General features: G+C 30.9%; 1 long non-coding RNA gene across 1 annotated transcript; it reads right to left on the bottom strand.

Moving 5' to 3' along the window:
* Window positions 1-12,767: 12,767 nt before the first annotated feature.
* Window positions 12,768-14,354, bottom strand: LOC133035484 (uncharacterized). The gene is made up of 3 exons (XR_009686686.1): window positions 13,910-14,354; window positions 13,733-13,805; window positions 12,768-13,001 (listed from the first exon to the last, which is right to left on the bottom strand). It is a non-coding gene; the product is annotated as an uncharacterized LOC133035484 (long non-coding RNA).
* Window positions 14,355-16,084: the final 1,730 nt, after the last annotated feature.

Genomic DNA, 16,084 nt, shown 5'->3' with positions numbered 1-16,084 from the left:
GGTAATTATTATTCATTTATTATTTTATTCCTAAAATAATAATTATCTAACCAAATCTATTTTAAAATTGGTTTATTTTATTAAATTATAAGATCTGAAAGTGATATTGAAGATTCTTTCCTTTCAAATCATTGATCTTATTAGATATTTAATTTGATTCAAATAAACCTAGATATTTTAAAATTAGTTTCCTTTATTTGGTTAGTTTAAGAATAATAATTTAATTATATCAATATCTTGATTCACATCTGTTACATGGACAATGTTTGTTTATTTATATTGTTTATTCAAAACTTTTTAACAAACCTATTATTTATCTGATCTAAATTGCTATGATTAACTTGTTGACAGATCAGATCCTATGATCTGATTTTAATCATAGTCCAATTGACAATAGATCTTATAAATAATTTGTAACATGTAAATTTTGTACTTCTTTCATCTGTGTAAACCTAGTAACATGATAGGGTCCATCCAAATCATTTGACCTATGTGAGCCTATATGTTTGCTTTTGGGCTTAGATACATATAGGGAGCCCATTTAAGTTTTTACTAAGTAAATGGACTAGGTTGCTAAAATAAATTTTGACATAAGGAAATTTATTTAGGCCCAATTAGATTTGGGCTTATTCAATGAATAACAATTGTTTATTTTAAGGTTAAATTCCTCTCTTTTGGGCCTTGTGTGAGAGTTGGGGGCCATAGAAGTGGGTACGACATACTGAACCCAGCTCCCCCTCACATGAACTACCCCAATTGTGAAGGCCCATTTGCCTTATTTAAATAATTGTATTAGGTTAATTATATTAGTCTAACCTAATTAAAATTGAATTAGCAACATAATTAACTTTTAAAATATATGAAATTTATTTTTCATTGTAATATTTTAAAGTTAATTTTAGAAAAACACTTAGTCAATGATATATTCTAGATAGTTATTTCTAGTACTAGTTATTATTTCTAATATTAAATAGGAAAATATCATTGATTGTGAAATTAATTGTCTCATAATTAATTTTGGTACAATCTAAGTTTAGAATATTTTCCTAGTATTAAACTAGAATCAATAATTAAGTTTTCTCTTTACTTAATTATTTATTTCTTGAATTTAATACATTTAATTAAATTGAAAATTTCAATATCTAAGTTGATTTTCATCATGATACTTTAATATTGTTATTTTCATGTTATTTAATTAAAGTTGAAAATTATTTTAAGTTTGGAATCTTATTTCAGAATAACTTAAAATTGAATAATTTTCAGAATATATTTTATTTTATTTTATTAATCATTTCCCAAAATTTTGAAATTACATTTCTTTAATGTAGAAATTTCGAATTTTATTTGAAAAATAGATTAAAGTTGAAAATTATTTATTTAATTTTGGACCAACTTAAATCAGTGACTTTTTCATTTGATGGTTAATTAAAATAAATGAACTAAAATATATTATAATTAGAAATTGGATTAATTAGTCTATGAAAGTCTAGATAGATATTATCTGTTTTGCTTGAAGTATTTTTCTAGTGTATTTAATTAAATAGAAAATTAATATTTAAGTTGATTTTTTTTTTAATCATGATACTTAAATATTTGAAATTTTTCTTAGATATTTAATTAAATAGGGAAATTATATTTTTTGTTGAAAATTAATTTTTATTAATTTTGGGCCAACATAAAATTAGAGTAATTTTCCAGGATTTATTTTATTTTATTTTAAAGCATTTTCGAAATGCAATATATATTTATTGAAAGTTAAATTTGAGTTGTAAATTAATTTAAATTAATTTTGAAACAACTTGAATTGAATAATTTTCTAAATATTTATGGAAATTATTACTAAGATGGAAATAATTCATATTATTTTCGTATCCATCTAAGTATAATTTATAAATATTAAATTAAACTTTATATTTAGAATATTTTATTCTAAATTGGAAATTTTAATTAAATAAATATATATTTAAAATAAATATTAGAAGAAAATACAACCCTTCATTTAAATAATGAGCTTTATTGTTATAAGGATATTCGATCTCCATTGTTGGTTTTACATAGCTATTGTTTTAGTGAGTAATCCTCCCTAATGGAGGAACGTTCATTAGCAAGTTAGCACCGTTTAATCTCGAAAGATAAGTAATCTTGTAAGTTTTTTTTATATAGTTTATGATCACCCTAATGGTCGCGACTATATAAGACTTGCAAGAATATGAAACAATGGTGGAAGCTCATAAGATGGAATAGCCTTGACTCTCGCCTAAACGGGACAACGCGGATTCACATCTTGATCGAATAAAAGGTTGCTAGAATGTTTGACATTTTAGATGAGCTGACAACTCTATTCAATGAATGGTAGCTTTGACTCTCGCCTAAACGGGACACTGATATCAGTTTGTTGAAAACCTTGGAAATTATTTAGGATTGTATGTTTTAGTATTTTCACTTGTCATTCCTACTTGCTATGTGCTTGATAATTTCTGAATTGTGTATGAATTTGTATTGAACCATGTTATTTTCTGTTATTAAATTGTAGTTTAATTTCGAATCTTCATTGTTGGTCTAACTTGAGTTGTTTTTCTAATGAGATAAATCCCTAATGGATTTTCACCATTAGACTAACATAATAGTGTTAGATCTCGAAAGATAAATATTGTATGCAACATCTAGCTGTTCATCAATTGATGACACCCTAGACTAGTATTTTACAATATGAAACAAGAAGATTGTATAAATAAGATTACTTTGACTCTCGCTAATCGGAGCATCGTTGGATTCTTATTTAAAACGAAATTATCCTAATTCCTCTTAGCTTATTCATTTTGAATTAGCTTAATGACATATCATTGGATGAATGGTCTATAAATCATATAAAGTCTTATTTTCTCTTAAGAAATTAGATGACGCATATGATTATATTCCCGGAATTCTATCCCTAAATGATATAAATCCTCAATCTTAGATATCTCCTACTTGTATAGGCAAATCATAGAGTTAGATTAGTAGTGGTGGTCCAAGAAAGAATTACTAATTATACAGTTACACTTTCACAAGTGTTTCATAACCATTTTCTATCAATGGATTCAAACTGTATGAGTTTAGTATTCTGTGACCAGAATCCACTTGCACTATTCTAAGAACTCTTTGATGTAACTAAACTTAAGTCATCAAAAGATACAACCACATATTTTATAAATCTAAGGCATTTGTATCTTGTTCATAGTGGTTTTGACAAGATCATTCTCTGCAAAGAGTTAATATGCCTATATCCATTGAAAGTAATTTCATCTCATTCGCAGATGGATGTACATTCAGGGGTGGATATGAGTTTTCGTTGTATTCTTAAAACGATCACTCTAGATTTTACCTTATGCAAAAGAAATTTGAAATGTTTGAAAAATTTCATGAATTTCTAGCAATGGTGAAGGTAAGTGGTTAAAGATCTTGCGAACTGATAGGGGTGGAGAAAAAGGTAGTAGATATGCAGTTCAAAGATCATTAATTTGATTCTTGAATTATATCCAAACTTACCTCCCCAGAAATTCGAGTTGCACATTGATGATTAGTTACTAGTCGTTGCCTAAATCCTTCTATGGTAATAAAATTTCAGAATGATGTAATGGTTGTATACTTAATGTAAATCATTACTAGATTCATGAATGACCTAATCGAAGTCTTAAGAAAAGCCAGAACTGCTAACCTTGGTTTGCATGTTTGTTAGCTATTCTAAGTGATTAGGGGTGGAGCATCCCATAGTCATTAGATAAGAAAGTGTTTGTTTAAACAAATAGTGATTTTCTAAGAAAATGACTAAGTCTGAAAATAAAGTAGCAAATAAAGGAGATATTTTTTTCTTGATTCCAAAAGTGTTCTATCATCTTATTTTACAAGATGATCCCACTGCCTCTGTTGTCTTAACACAACTGAAGAGGTCTATACCATTTAGTTTTCTTTGACATAGTTCACGGTACCTTGTTGTAGTGGGAGAGTTTCTAGGAACTCATCTTCTTATAACTTGGAAGACACTAGTGATTAAAATCCATTGTGAGTTTAAACAAGTAATGGATTTTCAAGATAAGAAACTAAGAAGAAAGCCAATAGAACTATGGTTTAATCCATTCACATGGAGTAACCTAAAGTTTTCTATTACAAGGACATGAAAGGAAATTTTCGCTAATAAGTCTATTCAATAGACTTAACAAAACTTCCTGTTCCTAGTATTATAGGTATGAGTTTATCTAAACCTATGGCTTGTGGTATACCTGGTAATTACTTACTCTAATGCAAGCATGAGATGATGATGCATTTTCTTTCCCATGGAAATCTATAGAAGCTTCCCAACTTCTTAGACATAGATTTTATTTATCTAAGGAAAAGTCTCAAATATTCCAGAGAAGATAAAGCCATGAAAGAATTTCTTAAATCAACAGTGAGAGGTCTCAGATATGCTTTAGTATGCCTTAGACCAGACACCTGCTGTTGAGTGGGAGTAATGAGTAAGTATGAGATTAATCCAGAGAGGAACATTGGAAGACTATCAAGTAAATCTTAAGATTAAGAAGAGGAACTATATGTTAGTCAATAAGAGTGGTTTTAAAACTCTTAGACTACACCACATCAGATTTCGAGACTTGCCTGTGTGCTAGAAAGTCTGCTGATGAGATGGTGATTACTTTGGGGGTGGAGTAGTGATTTTGGAGAAGTGTAAAAACCTATCTGAAATCTCTTGGTCTACCAGAAAGAGACTGAATGTTAAAAGTTGCAGGAAAGATACTTTTTCAGTCTAAGGAAAGTTCTATACATTTGTGGCAGTGTTCCAACTTGCCTTAACTACTAGGGTTACTTCCAGTATAACAAAAGAGTAGTTGCCCAAAAGTATAGAATCCAGTATCCCAAATGAGTAGACATATAGAGAGGAATTTCACATTATCAAGGATTTTGTGATTAAGGAAGAGTAATGGTGGAGAAGAGGTTGTGTTTAATTCAACCTGTCAGATCCCATTACGAGGAGTTTACTACTATTACACTTGATTGGTATATCAAGGTGTTAATGATTATTTGAAATGCACTTTTTGTTTTATATTAGTGCAAGTGGGAGTTTGTTGGGTTTTATGCCCTAAATAAAACTCATTTCATATAATCAGATTTACTTATTAATAAAGATCAGAAATAACATTTTATGTTGCATGGTTCACATGATTTATTTCATGATTATATGTGTATATAATGTATGAATTCTTTTTAAGTCCAGAACATATGAGTTGGTTAAAGATTATAATGTTGTCAGCATTGTGGAATATAATCTTTATTATATGTTCTAAAGTAGATTCCCTGATTTGTCAGAACACTGGATTTAGACTGACATGGTATAATCAGCGATAGGTATTCTTACACCTTGGAAAAGTGTTATGTCCTTTCCAGGACATTGGCAAAGTTTACCAGTATCGGATGCATGGAGTATGCATTGGAATGGGCCGATATTGAACTTTGAATTAGATTTTGAAACTTACCGTAAACATCTATTCAATTCAATATCAACGGTTGATCCTAGATCACATGATCGAAATCCTGATATGGTTAGGCTCAATTTCAAGAGTATTATTCGTGTTCTTTGATTTGTTAGTTAAGCCTAATTTTTAGTCTGGGCAATACGTATATTTTGGGAACACGGTAGTGCAATTGAGTGGGAGCGCTAACATAAATATGGAATCTATAGCTTCTATTTGGCAAATAGAAGTAAAGGATGATTTCCTTCGAGCTTAACCAAACGAAGATAAATGGTGGAGATCTCATTTCACTTAGGTGAAATATCATTTATACAGGGTTAAGTGTTTTAAGGATAAAATACATTGTAGGGTGTTACGGTAATTTAATCCTGTACAGTGTAAATCATCTATATAGAGGATCATTGATCACATTAGGGTTATAACAATGGATAACTAATGACGTGTCTATATCGTGGAACATATAGAGCGTTTCTATATGACTGAGAGTGCAATTCCAAGTTCTAAGTGTGGATTCAATGAGGAATTAATAAGTTAGGGAATTTACTTGGTAAATTTGGTTCGACTTATATGAAGATCGGTTATATAGACCCATGGTCCCCATACTAGTTGAGACCATACTGCTTGTAAGACTCAGTTAATTGATTTTAATTAATCAATTATAATTCTAAAAGTTAGACTATGTCTACTTTATGAATTCTCACAGTTTAAGGATGAAATCGTAAAGAAAAGGGTTTCTAGGTTTAATTATTAATTAAGAGACTTTGTATGTCTAATTAATAATTATTTTAAATGACAATATTATTTAATAATCTATTTTAGTTATTAAATAATTAGTTTTGGTATTTAAATGATAAGAATTGGAAAAATGGCATTTTTGGAGAAATTGAAATAAAATTGAGGAAACTGCAAAATCCAAGTGAGGCCCATATTCCCTCTATGGCCGAGCACTCCCTTTGTGTTTCCCAATTATTATTTTTATTTTTTAATTGTCATGTAATTGCTAATCAAAGCCTAGCTATAATAGGAAAGTGGTGGATCGCACTAAATAAGGCAGTTAATCTATTACACAGTAATTAAGGAAACTGTTTTATTTGGAAAGTTGTGCTCTCCCTTCTCCCTATATAAAGCAACCTTTGTGTCTCTTCTCTTGCATGCTATCAGCCACGAAATTGAGAGAGAAAAATAGAGAGAAATTTCGAAATCCTTGTGAGATGAGTAGTGCCCACACACATCAAGTGGTATCTCAATCATAGTATGGAAGACTATGGAATTTCTGCATCAAAGAAGGAGAAAAGAAGATCCAGGTTCAGATCTTGGTGATGCTCTGCTACAGAAAGGAATCAAGGGCTAGAGATCTGAACGGAAGGAGTCATATTATTCCGCTGCACCCACTGTAAGGTTTTCTAACTTTATATGTGTTTATTTTCATTGTTTTAGAATTCATATTAGGTTGTTAATCCAACATACTTGTTAGTAAATCTAGATTCTGCTAAAATAATTTCCAACAAAGACATCATCAACAAAAGTAAGGTGATTCAGCTTCAAATTAGCACATCTATCATGGAATTTAAATCCCTACTTTTCCTCCACTTTCTTCATCAATCTAGATTAGTACTCCATGCCCTGTACAAAGAGCAAGGGAGAGATCGGGTCACCTTGTCTTATCCCCCTTTTGGCTTCGAAGAAACCATGAAGTGTTCCATTGAACATCAAGGAGAATTTGGGAGTTGAAATTAAGTTCATGACTAGTCGAATGAATTTCAAAGGAAAATTCAAACCAGTTAGCATCTCTTCAAGGAAGCTCCACTCAATTGTATCGCACGCCTTTTGGAGATCCAGCTTAATCATCCAGCTAGGCTTGTTTGCCTTTCTACCATAATGCCTTACCAAATCCTGACAAATCAAGATATTGTGTCCTATAAACCTCCCTTTAATAAAACCACCTTGGGACTGTGATATTATTGAAGGAAGGATGTTATTGATTTTAGAATTCAAAAGCTTGGTTGCAATCTTATAAATCACATTGCAACAAGAAATAGGTCTAAAATCTTTAACAGAATTAGGACACTTAATTTTAGGCACCAAAGTAATTATGGTAGAGTTAATTTCCTTCAGAATGTTACCCGATGTCAAGAAAGATTGAACAGCCCCACAGATATCATCTCCAATAAGATCCCAATTATCTTGGTAGAAGCTACTAGAGAAGCCATCTGGACCCGGGGATTTATTTCCAGGTATTCTGAAAACAACCTTTTTTATCCCATCCTTTGTGAATTCCTACAATCACCAATCTGGCTGTGTTGTAGTGACTAAAGGGCAATTGTTAAGAATATTTCTTTCCACTTTCTTCCTTTGATCTCTACAAGTTCCCAGTACACTTTTGTAGAAGTCTAGAAACGCTACTGTAATAAGAGCTGGTTCAGTAACTCTGCTGCCCTCTTGATTTTCAATGGATAAAATACGGTTTTGCCTCAGTCTATGATTAATGCAAGCATGGAATAAGGCAGAATTAGAATCACCATCTTGTATCCAATCCATCTTAGCTTTCTGTTTCAAAAACAAAGTGTAATCCTGTTGTTTTTGAGCCAGAATTTCCCGAGCTGTTTTCTCCTGCTGGTGTAAATTGGCCTCGAAGGGCTGCTGTTGCAGCTGGTTTTGGAGCCTCTCGAGGTCTGCCTTGGCAACATGCACCTGTTGCTGTAAGTCACAATAAGCTTCCTTGTTTATCTCCCTCAATCTACCTTTAAGTTGCTTTAACTTGCAAACAACTTGAAACATTAGGCTACCCGAAATACTCAAGCTCCACACCTCTCTTAATGTAGAATCATACTTAGGATGGGATTTCCACATCCTAAAATATTTGAACGGTTTTTCCCCCCCACCATATGAGGATGCCAGGAGAGGATAGCTGGAGAATGATCAAACAGTCCCTCATTAAGAAAGACAGCTTCAACAAATTCATACTTATTAATCCAAGCTTGATTGGCTATAATCCTATCTATCTTAGAGTAAATTCGGTCAGCCACTGGTTGCTTATTAGTCCAAGTGAAAAAATTCCCACTAGCTTTAACATCTTCGAGTTTACAGAAATTCACACAATTGAGGAAATTAGAGTCGGGATAAGATCTCACCCTACGCCCCACCCTCTCTTCCTTAGCTAAAATATCATTGAAGTCCCCCATCACACACCAGTTTCCATCAGAATAAAGATCACATAAATCCTTCCATAATACTTTCCTTTCTCCTTGGGTATTAGAAGCATACACCATAGTGAGCAAACTATTAAATCCCTCAGTAGTTGAAATCCTCAAATGCATTAGTTGGCTAGTACATTTGATGATATCAATAGTAAATCTATAGGGATTCCAAGCCATAGTAATCTTACCTCCCGAATGCCAAGCAATATTGGAAGAGAAGCACCATCCATCAAAAACATTAGAGTACAAGGCTCGAAGCTTTGGAGCCTTCACCCTAGTCTCGAGGAAACCCACAAAATTAACCTTTTGAGCATTAATAAAATTCTTTATTAATTGTTGTTTAGTTTGATTATTGGCTCCTCGGACATTCCAACACATTATTTTATCCATTGGTAAGAGAGGGGTCTCCCCCCCCCCCCTCTTGTACTATCCATAATCTCTCCATCTGTTGTGGCTCTCTCAAACCCCTGATCTGGAAAATTACCTCCAGTAGGTTCATCCTGCTCTTCCAAACTAAGTGCCTGGAATGTATTTCTCATTGTCACTGCAGGGTTCATCTGTTGCTTTTCTCTTCTGTCCCCTTTCTGCCCATTTGAAACTTTAGTAAAGCCATCTTCATCAATTACAGTGGCCTTTCTATTATCCTTTTTCACTATCTATTGTTGCTTTGTGGGGGCAACTTCTTTACATTCATCAGCAGAATGTCCAATTCCCGAACAATGGGAGCAACTAATCAGCTTCCACTCGTATTTGATACCAACAGAGGTATTGGATGCATATTCATTTTCAAACTCTAGGATACTCGGGAGTTGTTGATCCATTTGTACCTCAACTAACACTCTAGCATAACTCAGTCTCTCCCTTTCCTTGGTAATAGAATCCTCCATGAGAGGCTTACCTAGCTGCCCAACAATCTTAAAGAGTGACTTTTGGCCCCAATACTTCAATTCTAAATCCTCAAGGTGCACCCAAATTGGAACACATTTGACATCTTCTTTCTTGTAATTGACATTAGGATCCCAAGGTTTCAAGATAACTGGTCTACGATTGAAAAAAATATAGCCCCCATTTATAACCTGATCTCTAAATTATAGTGAGTTAAACCGAATGATAAAGATTCCATAAGACAATACTTTCACTCAGTCAACCTTATCATGCCAAATCTTCTTTGTAAACCCCTCAAGAACGTACAATGGTGGATTAACTCCAAGAACATAACATACAATTGAAGGATTCCAAAACAAGACCTCCTCTTCAATATCATCAAGAGTAATTTTCACTTTCCTATTTGCCTGTTCAGTATCCTTAAATGAGTTCTCCAAGTTACGCATCACAGATTCAGATCACAGAATAGGGGGTATCGAGTTCTTACCTTGCAGTATGTTACCGTTACATTGATCATTGGCCATAAGAAAATGAATGAAATCCTTCCGAGCGTCACTTCTAGCCTCATCCTACCTTTGAATCTCAGCTAGGGAAGATTTGGGAGATAATGGTTGAAAATCTCGATCCTCGCCCTGCAAATCCTCCTCGTCTTAGACCTCCAGCGACTCCATTTCAGTAATTCGCCCAATCGAAACAGAACAATCCACATCAGGAACACCATTACCAGCTCTTTTCTTTGAATTTTTAGTAGCAAATTTCGATTTTCCATGGTTCTTCGATCTTGTTTTAGCCATAGAACCAGCTTCTCAGCTGCAAGAGCTAAAACCAGAGAAAATCGAAAAAAGTTGAAATTTAATATTTATTTTTTTTTCTATTTTCAGAATATTTAATTAAATAGAAAATTATTTTAAGTTGGAAATTTTAATTTCAGAACAACTTAAATTTGAATAACTTTCAAAATATATTTTATTTTATTTTATTAATAATTTTTTTAATAAATTCGGAATTGCATTATTTAAAGGCAGATAATTTTGAATTTTTTTTGAAAAATAGATTAAAGTTGAAAATTAATTTTTAATTAATTTTAGATCAACTTAAATCAAATAAATATTTTCTCATTAATGATTATTTAAATAATTGGACTAAAATATATTATAATTAGAAAATAATGTAATTAGTTAGTGAAAGTCTAGATAGTTATTTTTTGTTTGCTTGAAGTATTTTTCTAGTTATATTTAATTAATAGAAAATTAATATTTAAGTGGATTTTAAATCATGATACTTAAATATTTGATAATTTTCATAATATTTAATTAAATATGAAAATTATATTTGTGTGGAAAATTAATTTTGGACCAACATAAATTAGAATAATTTTTCAGGATTTATTTTATTTTATTTTATTTTATAGCATTTTCGAAAATTTTATTTACTTTAAGTACATTAATTTTTTGAATTATGCAATATATATTTATAGAAAATTAAATTTGAGTTGAAAATTAATTTTTTTAATTAATTTTGGATCATCTTAAATTGAATAATTTTCGAAATATTTATTGAAAATTATTACTAAGATGGAAAATAATTTTATTTATTTTCAGATCCATCTACGTATAATTTTATAAATATTAAATTAAAATTTATATTTAGAATTTTATTCTGAATTAGAAATTTAAATTAAATAAATATATATTAAAAATAAATAGATTAAAATAAATATGAAATGAAAATACACTTTAAATAACGAGCTTTATTATAAGGATATTCGATCTCCATTGTTGGTTCTACATAGTTCTTATTTTAGTGAGTAATCATCCCTAATGGATGAACGTTCATTAGCAATTTAACGTTGTAGAATCTCGAAAGATAAGTATTATTTGTAAGTGTTTTATTCTTAGTATGGATCACCCTAATGGTGGCGACTATTAGTAAGACTTACAAAAGTATGAAACAATGGTGGAAGCTCATAAGATAGAATGACCTTGACTCTCGCCTAAACGGGACAACGCTGGATTCTCATCTTGATCGAATAAAAGGTTGCTAGAATGTTTGTCATTTCAGATGACCTGGCTACTCTATTCAATGGATGATATCTTTGACTCTCGCCTAAACAGGACACTGGTATCAGTTTGTTGGAAACCTTGCAAATTATTTAGGATTGTAAGTTTTAGTATTTTCACTAGTCATTCCTATTTGCTAAATGCTTAATAATTTCTAAATTGTGTGTGAATTTATATTGAACCATGTTATTTTCTGTTATTAATTGTAGTTTAATTTCGCATCTTCATTGTTGGTCTAACTTGGCTTGTTATTTTTAATGAGACAAATCATAATGAATTGCCATCCGTTAAACAAACATAATAGTGTTAGATCTCGATAGATAAATATTTGTAAATGCAACATCTAGTTGTTCATCAATAGATGACACCTTAGACAAGTATTTACGATATGAAACAACGAAGAAGTTAATAAAATAAGAATAACTTTGACTCTCGCCAATCGGGACATTGTTGGATTCTTATTTTAAATTCAAAATTATCCTTTCATTTTTCCTCTTAGCTTATTCATTACGATATGAAACAACGAAGAAGTTAATAAAATAATGTCATTCTATTTTCTCTTAAGAAATTAAATGGCGCAAATGACTGTATTCCTAATATTCTATCCCGAAATGATATAAATCCTCGATCTTAAATCTCCTATTATATATATGTTTACTATAGGCAATTTAAATTTAGAGTTAGATTAGTAGTGGTGGTCCAAGAGAGAATAATTACTCATGTATATTTTGTTAAATTTAAGTCTTTGACTTTAAATTTTAGATTCCAAATAGAAATTTTATATTTTTATTTCCTAGAACACATTACACATTACAGTATGACTTTCACAAGTTTTTTTTAATATCCATTTTCTGTCAATGGATTCAAACTGTATATTTATGTGTGGATTTGAGTTTAGTTTTCAGTGACAAGGATCCACTTGGACTATTCTAAGAACTTTATCTTGTAACTAGACCTATGTCATCAAAAGACCACAACCACATATTTTAGAAATCTATGGCATTTATATCTTGTTCATAGTGGTCTTGACAAGATCATTCTCTGCAAAGAATCAATATGCCTTTATGTAACGCCCGTACTTTTATAAAAATATTAATTTTATTTACAAGCTTTAAACGCGAAAAATCATAATGTCACATTTTTATTTAATACTAAAATATTCACAACTGGCCAGTTTTCGTACAAAAGACATAATAAATAATAACTAAAATAATTGCGACAAAAATTTAATAGCGTAAATAAATAAACAAAGCCCCCTAGACCGCCCGCAGTTATATGGCCCTCAGCGAGTTCACACACACAAGCATCCAAAGTTCCACTCGCCACCGGCATTCTAGACTTTTAGTTACCTTGGTCTGCACATGGTAATTTGATAAGGGTGAGCTACTAAACTCAGTAAGGAAATGTGTGCCAGGTAGTCACATAAATAAATAAAATAAAACTTAACTAAAATGTACATGCATATATTTAGACAAGTAGCAATACATAAACTTAATTTTATCACTAGTAACTATTAACTAGGTTCTAAGCTACATCACATAATAATGATTACGCCCGAGTATGACTTTGGAAAATAAACTCAAGCTATTGGACTAAATGGCGGAGGGTTGGGTTCAGTAAAATCGTACCCACTACTAAATGGTCCCCTATCTAACATATAGACCCAACAGTCAAGTATTTAACAATTATCTTCTCAATCAAACCATGTCACATAAATTATAATCTACCTAATTTAAATAATGTTAAACTACTACACATTATTTAAATAACATAACAATCATAACTAAATAATGTGAATCTTATAAACACACTATTTACATACATACTTAAATAACATGAATCTTATAAACATATTATTTAAATATATACCTTTTGCAATGGCCATGCTCTAATACTGTAAACATACATAAATAACATGAATCTTATAAACATATTATTTAAATATATATTATACAGTATATTTAAATAACAAACAATAAAGAGTCAGGCAGAAGACCTTAGTTAACTTCTCTTTTACTATTCCCACTCTTTCTATGAATGTTATTACATACAGAAAACTTATGTTTTTTCTACTTAATTTCCTTACCTCGAATGTGGAGTCCTAACCTTAATTGCAATAAGAGTGATCCTTGTGAAACAATAATTTTCTTATGACAAACCTAGATTTTACATTTAGTAATTAGAACATATTATAAGGGTATATATATATATATGAAATCTTAACTTTGAAACTAGAAACCCAAAATTATAAAAGGATATATACCTTAGTTCCCGATATCTAGTTGAGCACTAAACCTATACAGAAATGGTGGCAGTGGTGATGTTGATATGATGTAGGAGTGGTGATGTTGATATAATGTAGGAGATGTATATATATATTTATGGGAGGATGAAGGATATATATTTATATATATCAGATAATTATAGTTGTGTATGGATATAGTTTGAGGTAGTTTATAATGATATAATATTTGTGGGGTAAGGTTTTGGTTATAGATGAAACAAATGAGAACAATAAAATGGAAGAACAAGACTTTGGAGCAGAGTTTGGCAAGAACGAGAGGGAGAATGTTTGAGAGGTTTAATTTCATTGGATGAGGAATAAGAGAAATATAGATCTATTTATAAGCCTAGAACTTAACTATATCACACCTTACTAACCCATGTGGTGGCCCTTTACTAACTTAAGTAATGATTTGAAAATAATTAACTAAACCACATAAAGCTCTAACCACTCACCTAATAATCGGTCAAGACTAGGATAAAGGAGTGTTTATCTCCATGCATTGCCAAAACATAATTAATATAAGCATATATATATATTTATTGTTGGCTATTTACTCTATAAATACAAAGGCCTCCACGTATATTCTCCTGAGACTAGGTTTTTAAATTTGAATTTTGAATGCTTAACACCTACATCTAGCTTACTTGCCACATATCCCATGCATTACTCAAACAATATTGCCACATATTGAAGTTTATCAATGACTAATTTAATTCCACCATTATATATATATATATATATATTAATTATAGTGCCATGCACTATCACACGCCCAAGGACTCTAAAGTCTAACTATAACCAAATGATTCCCATAATGTCAACCCACTAAATTAAATAAAAATTTCTATTTATAATCTATATCTTGGTTAACTACATGGTGCAAGGCTTTGGATATATACTTGAGCTTAAGTGTCTATTATGAGCTCAAATAAAAATGAATAACTATTAATAATTAAAACATGCCATTTTAAAAACTAACACAAACTTGTACTATTCTTTAAAAATACCATTTTTTTTACAAATCCAATAAAATAACATTTTATGCAACCACTACTTCCACATCGAGAAAATAGATAACGTAGTAATAACAAAAATATTTTTGGTTATTATACTATATCCACTGAAAGTAAGATCATCTATATTCAAAGATGGATGTACATTCAGGGGTGGATATGAGTTTTCGTTATATTCTTAACACGATCACTCTAGATTTTACCTTATGCAAAAGAAATTTAAAATGTTTGAAAAGTTTTATGAATTTCTAGCAATGGTGAAAAACCATTAAGGTAAGTGGTTAAAGATCTTGCAAACTCATAGGGGTGGAGAAATATTTGGTAGATATGCCGTTCAAAGATCATTAATTTGATTTTTTTGAATTACATCCAAACTTACCTGAAGTTCAAAGATCATTAAGTTGATTTTTTGAATTTTATCCAAACTTACCTCCCCAGAAATTCGATTTGCATATTGATCATAGTATAAGGTCTATGATTAGTTACTAGCTTTTGCCTAAGTCCTTCTAAGGAAATACCCTAGTGATAGAAAAATTTCAAAGTGATGGAATTGTTGTGTACTTAGTGTAAACCATTACTAGATTCATGGATGACTTAATCGTAATCTTAAGAAAAGCTAGAGCTGTTAACCAAGGTTTGCATGTTTGATAACTATTCTAAGCGATTAGGGGTGGACCATCCCATAGTATAGATAAGAAAGTATTTGTTTTAACAAATACTACTTTTCTAAGAAAATGACTAAGTTTGAAAACAAAGTAGCGAAATAGAGGAGATTTTTTTTTTTATTCCAAAAGTTTTCTATCATCTTATTCTATATAAGATGGTCCCACTGCCTCTGTTGTCTTCACACAACCGAAGAGGATAATTCCACTTATATTCTTAGACAGAAAGTCATGGTACCTTGTCGTAGTGGGAGGATTTCAAGGAACTCACCCTGTTATGACTTGGATGACACTTGTGATGAAAATCCATTGTTAGTTTAAACAAGTAATGGATTTTGAAAATAAGAAACTAAGAAGCAAAGCCAAGAGAACTATGGTTAAAACTATTCATACGGAACAACCAATAGTTCTCTATTACAAGAACAAGAAAGAAAACTTCGTTAGTAAGTCTATTAAATGGACTGAACAAAACTTCC

This window comes from Cannabis sativa, chromosome 3, assembly GCF_029168945.1.
Source record: "Cannabis sativa cultivar Pink pepper isolate KNU-18-1 chromosome 3, ASM2916894v1, whole genome shotgun sequence".
NCBI lineage: Eukaryota > Viridiplantae > Streptophyta > Magnoliopsida > Rosales > Cannabaceae > Cannabis > Cannabis sativa.
Note: the sequence above shows the minus strand (reverse complement) of the source record. Positions and strands in the feature narration are given on the sequence as shown.